Below are 7,123 nucleotides of genomic sequence, written 5' to 3' on the forward strand. Positions count from 1 at the left end.
GGCTGCCGCACCCCACCATCGCCGCCCTTCGCCGAGGCAGCCGTCGCGCCGCCGCCGGAAGGCAGGCCCGCCGCGCCGCCAGTCCAGATCGGCCGTGCCACCCACGCCGCGGGGCTCCGCACCGCCCGCACGGCGTAGGCAAGAGGAAAGACCCCCGCCACCGCCATCAGCCCCGGGCTATAGCCGGCGGCGGAGGGAGGGGAGGACGGATGGGGACCCCTGACGGCTAGGGTTTTGGATCCCACCCGAGTCGCCCGAGCAGGGGCGACACGGGGGGCTCGGGAGCACAGGGGTTTGACTCCTTTAGAACGCCATATGTGGCTCCTTGATACTCCGGACCTAAATGTATCCCAATGTATTTAAACTATGATCATTAAATGATGTGTGTTTAGACTAAAAAAAAGCAGGGAAAATAGCATAAAAAAACTAGCAGGGAAAATAATGCTGGTAACAATTTGTGCATCTTTCTTCTATTCTTCTAGTAGTAGAAAGAAAAAGGTTACTACAGAGAAAAAAGAAAAAGTTTCTGAAATGGAGTTGTGTGCCGAGTATAAGGGTGTGTTTGGTTTGAAATCAAGAAGACTATAATATCGTGATTCACTGGAATGGGAGGGTTTCATCTCCATGTTTAGTTGAAAATGGAATAGAATGGTGTCATCTTGGTGTTTGGCTAGAGATAAAGGATGAAATGAATACGGTTCAAATCACTCCTTTTATACTAATAAGGGTGAGGCTCTATCATGTTCATATCAACTAGTTCTAGTAGTAAGCATCATTAATCAAATACAGTTTAAACCCCTTTTTGATTTAAGCTGCATTTTTTATTTATATTTGTAGGGCAAGCTTGATAAGTGCAAGACACCAAATGATAACACATTTTACCAACAATTAAAATTTCACAAAACCTTGTTTTTCCATGTAGTAGTGAACATCATTTTATTTTACCAACTAGTATTGAATTTGTATGAACTAGTACTAGTAGTAAGCATCATTTGTCAAGTACTAAACATTCTCCTCTCCTATCTTCCACCTCTCTCAAAAGAAAGACGATTCGAAAGGAAGATGATTATGTTCTCTGTGCAAGTGTCCGTTCCCTCACCTTTGGGTGCCTTCCGGCACCAACCAGGTGGAGAGAACTCCGGTTGGGATTGACCATATTTCAGTCACCCTAGCTCTAGCTATGACTCGGTCTAGGTGCCTGGCCGGTGGTGGCGAGATCATGGCATCATCGGCAGCACGCAGTAAGTTCCCCCTGTTATATCCTCGTTCTGATCATGTTGATTGGCACCGGCAGAGGACGTGTGGAGCTTTGATCGTCTAGGTCATTTTGGCATAGCGGATGGCAACAGTTTGTGTTTCGGGCGCCTAGTTTCTTCTCAAAGCTAGTGAGGTAAGACCTCTCTGTTCTATTGGGATGGATCTGGGATATTTGTCAAGTCCCTTTTGTTGCCTTCTTCTTCGGAATGGCGATCTAATCCTTAGTTTGTTGTCGTAGGTTCTTCTAACTCTGACCGGCAACTCCCTGACTGTTGTGTCAATAACATCACCCTAGCTCCAAGAGTATTCCGTAGATCTAGATGCGACATCGAGTTTTGCTCACGGCACTCCGCCGCCGAGTGCAGGAGAAAGGCGACGTCGGTGCACCTAAGGATTTGTAATTATTTGCTCACGGCAATGGTGGTCGCGCCCGCCCGCTGGATATGCAATTGTGCGGGATCCACGGTCATGGTTGTGCATCATTGACGGACGTGCAATTACGATTGTGTGCCGGTACACGGACATGCAACTACGGTTGTGTGCCAGTACACGGACATGCAACTGTAGTTGCGCAGATGCATGGGGGCCAGATGACGCTCATGTGTAATTGCGCGGAATGTGGAAGAAAACAGAAATAGAACCTAAAATAAAATAATAAAACATAAATCAATCCAATAGAAAGGGGAGGGGTAAAAAGAATCGTATGAATCTTCGCATAAATTCAAATGGCGTAGGAGTTAAATGAGACTTTATTTCCGTGTAGAAAAAAGATGACACTTTATTAATTCTCATAAAGATGAAATTATCAAATCTGAATTTTAATACATGACATTGACCTCTAAAAAAAACTAGAGTAAGCGTCTGGAACCGCGGCCGGTCAGGCCTGTCTGAGGGCTGCTTCTTCTCAGCTTTTAGAAGGGATTCTAGCTGCTCGGAATTTAAATCTTTTAGTTGAAAAGAACTCAAAATTGTCATATAGATTTCTAACGAAGCCCCCTCAAAACTCCTTCACGAAACCGCTTAGGTGAGAATCAGTATCCCTCCTCCGCGCTTATGCTCGGCCCTGCTAAAGAAACGCTCGCCGAATCACCCATAATAAAGCAGTAATTACAATCAGTTTGCCATCACCTCCCACGACCGATACCTCTCTTCGTCGCGACCGAGCTGCAGTCCGCCGCCTCCACCCCTGCTCCCTCGCATCCACGGACCCAGACAATCGGCCAATTGATCCATTTTTCTCCGAACCTCATCCCATATCTGAAGGAAATATGCCCTAGAGGCAATAATAAAGTTGTTATTCATATTTCCTTATATCATGATAAATGTTTATTATTCATGCTAGAATTGTATTAACCGGAAACTTAGTACATGTGTGAATACATAGACAAAACAGAGTGTCCCTAGTATGCCTCTACTAGACTAGCTCGTTAATCAAAGATGGTTATGTTTCCTAACCATAGACATGTGTTGTCATTTGATGAACGGGATCACATCATTACAGAATGATGTGATGGACAAAACCCATCTGTTAGCTTAGCATTATGATCGTTGAGTTTTATTGCTATTGATTTCTTCATGACTTATACATGCTCCTCTAACTATGAGATTATGCAACTCCCGAATACCAGAGGAACACTTAGTGTGCTATCAAACGTCACAACGTAACTGGGTTATTATAAAGATGCTCTACAGGTGTCTCCAATGGTGTTTGTTGAGTTGGCATAGATCGAGATTAGGATTTGTCACTCCGATTGTCGGAGAGGTATCTCCGGGCCCTCTCGGTAATGCACATCACTATAAGCCTTGCAAGCAATGTGACTAATGAGTTAGTTACGGGATGATGCATTACGGAACGAGTAAAGAGACTTGCTGGTAACGAGATTGAACTAGGTATTGAGATACCGACGATCGAATCTCGGGCAAGTAACATACCGATGACAAAGGGAAAAACGTATGTTGTTATGCGGTTTGACCGATAAAGATCTTCGTAGAATATGTAGGAACCAATATGAGAATCCAGGTTCCGCTATTGGTTATTGATCGGAGATGAGTCTCGGTCATGTCTACATAGTTCTCGAACCCGTAGGATCCACACGCTTAACGTTCGATGATGATCGGTATTATGAGTTTATGTGTTTTGATGTACCGAAGGTAGTTCGGAGTCCCGGATGTGATCACAGACATGACGAGGAATCTCAAAATGGTCAAGACATAAAGATTGATATATTGGAAGGCTATGTTTGGACACCGGAATGGTTTTGAATAAGTTCGGGCATATATCGAAGTACCGGGGGGGTTACCAGAAACCCCCCGGGGAGTCAATGGGCCTTATTGGGCCTTAGTGGGAGAGAGGAGGAGGCGGCCAAGGTGGGGGCACGCTCCCCCCAAGCCCAATCCGAATTGGGAGGGGGTCGGCCCCCCTTTCCTTCTCTCCTTCTCCCTCTTCCTTCTTCTCCTACTCCAACTAGGGAAAGGGGGGAAACCTACTCCTACTGGGAGTAGGACTCCCCCTTGGGCGTGCCATAGAGAGGGTCGTCCCTCCCCTCCTCCCCTCCTTTATATACGGGGGAGGGGGCACCCGATAGACACACAAGTTGACAGTTGTCTTAGCCGTGTGCGGTGCCCCCCTCCACAGATTTCCACCTCGGTCATATCGTTGTAGAGCTTAGGCGAAGCCCTGCATCGGTAACTTCATCATCACCGTCACCACGTCGTCGTGCTGACGAAACTCTCCCTCGACCTCAGCTAGATCAAGAGTACGAGGGACGTCATCGACCTGAACGTGTGCAGATCGCGGAGGTGCCGTGCGTTCGGTACTTGGATCGGTTGGATCGCGAAGATGTTCGACTACATCAACCGCGTTACTAAACGCTTTCGCTTTCGGTCTACGAGGGTACATGGACACACTCTCCTTGCTCGTTGCTATGCATCACCTAGATGGATCTTGCATGTGCGTAGGCAATTTTTTTGAAATACTACGTTCCCCAACAGTGGCATCCGAGCCAGGTCTATGCGTAGATGTTATATGCATGAGTAGAACACAAAGAGTTGTGGGCGATAATAGTCATACTACTTACTGATACGTCTCCAACGTGTCTATAATATTTTATTGTTCCATGCTATTATATTATCTGTTTTGGATGTTTAATGGGCTTTAATATACCTTTCTATATTATTTTTGGGACTAACCTATTAACCGAAAGCCCAGTGCAAATTGTTGTTTTTTTGCCTATTTCAGTGTTTCGCAGAAAAGGAATATCAAACGGAATCCAAACGGAATGAAACCTTCGCGAGGATCTTTTTTGGAACAAATGCAATCCAGGTGACTTGGAGTGGAGGTCAAGGAAGCCACAAGGCGGCCACGAGGTAGGAGGGCGCGCCCAGGGGGGTAGGCGCGCCCCCACCCTCGGGGCCCCTTGCAGCTCCACCGACCTACTTCTTTTGCCTATATATACTCTTATACGCTGAAACCATTGGGGAGAGCCACGAAACCACTTTTCCACCGATGCAACCTTATGTACCCGTGAGATCCCATCTTGGGGCCTTTTCCGGCGCTCTGCGGAGGGGGATTCGATCACGGAGGGCTTCTACATCAACACCATAGCCTCTCCGATGATGTGTGAGTAGTTTACCACAGACCTTCAGGTCCATAGTTATTAGCTAGATGGCTTCTTCTCTCTCTTTGGATCTCAATACAAAGTTCTCCTCGATCTTCTTGGAGATCTATTCGATGTAATACTTTTTGCGGTGTGTTTGTCGAGATCCGATGAATTGTGGGTTTATGATCAAGATTATCTATGAACAATATTTGATTCTTCTCTGAATTCTTATATGCATGATTTAATATCTTTGCAAGTCTCCTCGAATTATCAGTTTGGTTTGGCCTACTAGATTGATCTTTCTTGCAATGGGAGAAGTGCTTAGCTTTGGGTTCAATCTTGCAGTGTCCTTTCCCAGTGACAGCAGGGGCAGCAAGGCACGTATTATATTGTTGCCATCGAGAATAAAAAGATGGGGTTTATATCATATTGCTTGAGTTTATCCCTCTACATCATATCATCTTGCCTAATGTTTTACTCTGTTCTTATGAACTTAATACTCTAGATGCATGCTGGATAGCGGTCGATGTGTGAAGTAATAGTAGTAGATGCATAATCGTTTCGGTCTACTTGTCATGGACGTGATGCCTATGTTCATGATCATGTCTAGATATTCTCATAACTATGCGCTTTTCTATCAATTGCTCGACAGTAATTTGTTCACCCATCGTAATATATGCTATCTTGAGAGAAGCCACTAGTGAAACCTATGGCCCCCGGGTCTATTTTACATCACATTATTTTCCTATCAACTTGTTATTTCTGCCGCCATTTATTTTGCAATCTTTACTTTCCAATCTATATAACAAAAAATACCAAAAAATATTTATCTTATTATCTTTATCAGATCTCACTTTTGCAAGTGGTCGTGAAGGGATTGACAACCCCTTTATCGCGTTGGTTGCAAGGTTCTTGATTGTTTGTGCAGGTACTAGGAGATTTGCGTGTAGTCACCTACTGGATTGATACCTTGTTTCTCAAAAACTAAGGGAAATACTTACGCTACTTTACTACATCACCTTTCCTTTTCAAGGGAAAACCAACGCATGCTCAAGAGGTAGCAAGAAGGATTTCTGGCGCCGTTGCCGGGGAAGCTTACGCCAAGTCAAGTCAAGATTTGATCTCCCGTCAACTAGCCATTTCTGGCGCCGTTGCCGGGGAGATCTATGCACAAGTCAAGACATACCAAGTACCCATCACAAACTCTTCACCCTCGCATTACTTTATTTGCCATCTGCCTCTCGTTTTCCTCTCCCCCACTTCACCCTTGCCATTTTATTCGCCCTCTTTTTCGTCCGTCTCTTTTCGCTTGCTTCTTGTGTGTCCGTGTGATAGACCGTTTGCTTTGTCGTTATGGCCAGTCCTTCTATCCTTGTTAGTACTCCCGATCATGAAGTTCTTAATTTTAAACAAAGGGAGGGAGAAAATCTAAAAGATGTTTGGTACAAAATTTGCAATGCTCGGAATAGATACACTAGGAAGCAATCTACTTCCGTTCTTCTTCACAATTTTTATGTAGGCATCACTCCTTGCAACAAATATATTCTTGATACCATTACCGGAGAAAATTTCTTGGTTAGCATACTTTTGATTCTTATAATGCCATGATAGATTTTTTTGGCCCGCCACCTCTTTTGGTTAATGGAACTATTTTAACTTTGGAACATGTGATGCAAAGGCTTGAAATTATCAAAAATAAAGTTGCCACTATATAGTTGATTGAGAATTTGGATAAAAAGATCCACAACCAAATTACCCAATATGGATCTAAGGTAGGGGTTACTTTGAAAAAAAATCGAGAAAAAGAACCCATAGTTAATGAAAAGATAGATCAAGATTCCACTAGAATTGATAAACTTGAGGATATTATTACCAACTTAGGGTCTGCCTTTTCTGCCGTGAGAAACACTTCAAATCCTCCTACTACTAAAGTTGCCAAATTTATGTATGTTCCTAAAAATAAAGGTGAATCTTCTAGTAAGGAAAATGCGGATCTCAAATCAATAAGTGTTCACCCCAATTTTTTCGCTATCATTAAGGAACCTTTTACTACAAATGAATTTCTTGATTTCTTGCCTAGGAGTTTGATCATTAATAAAAAGAAGGAAACTCCTAAGGGTTATAAGTGTTCAATTGAAGAACTGCATATCAAATATGACAATAGCTAGATCTATTCTTGTTTTTATGCCTAGCTAGGGGCATTAAATGATAGCGCTTGTTGGAAGGCAACCCAATTTTATTTTTGTTCCTTGATTTTTGTTCCTGTT

The sequence above is a fragment of the Triticum dicoccoides genome, chromosome 7A, assembly GCF_002162155.2.
Source record: "Triticum dicoccoides isolate Atlit2015 ecotype Zavitan chromosome 7A, WEW_v2.0, whole genome shotgun sequence".
Classification (NCBI taxonomy): Eukaryota; Viridiplantae; Streptophyta; class Magnoliopsida; order Poales; family Poaceae; genus Triticum; species Triticum dicoccoides.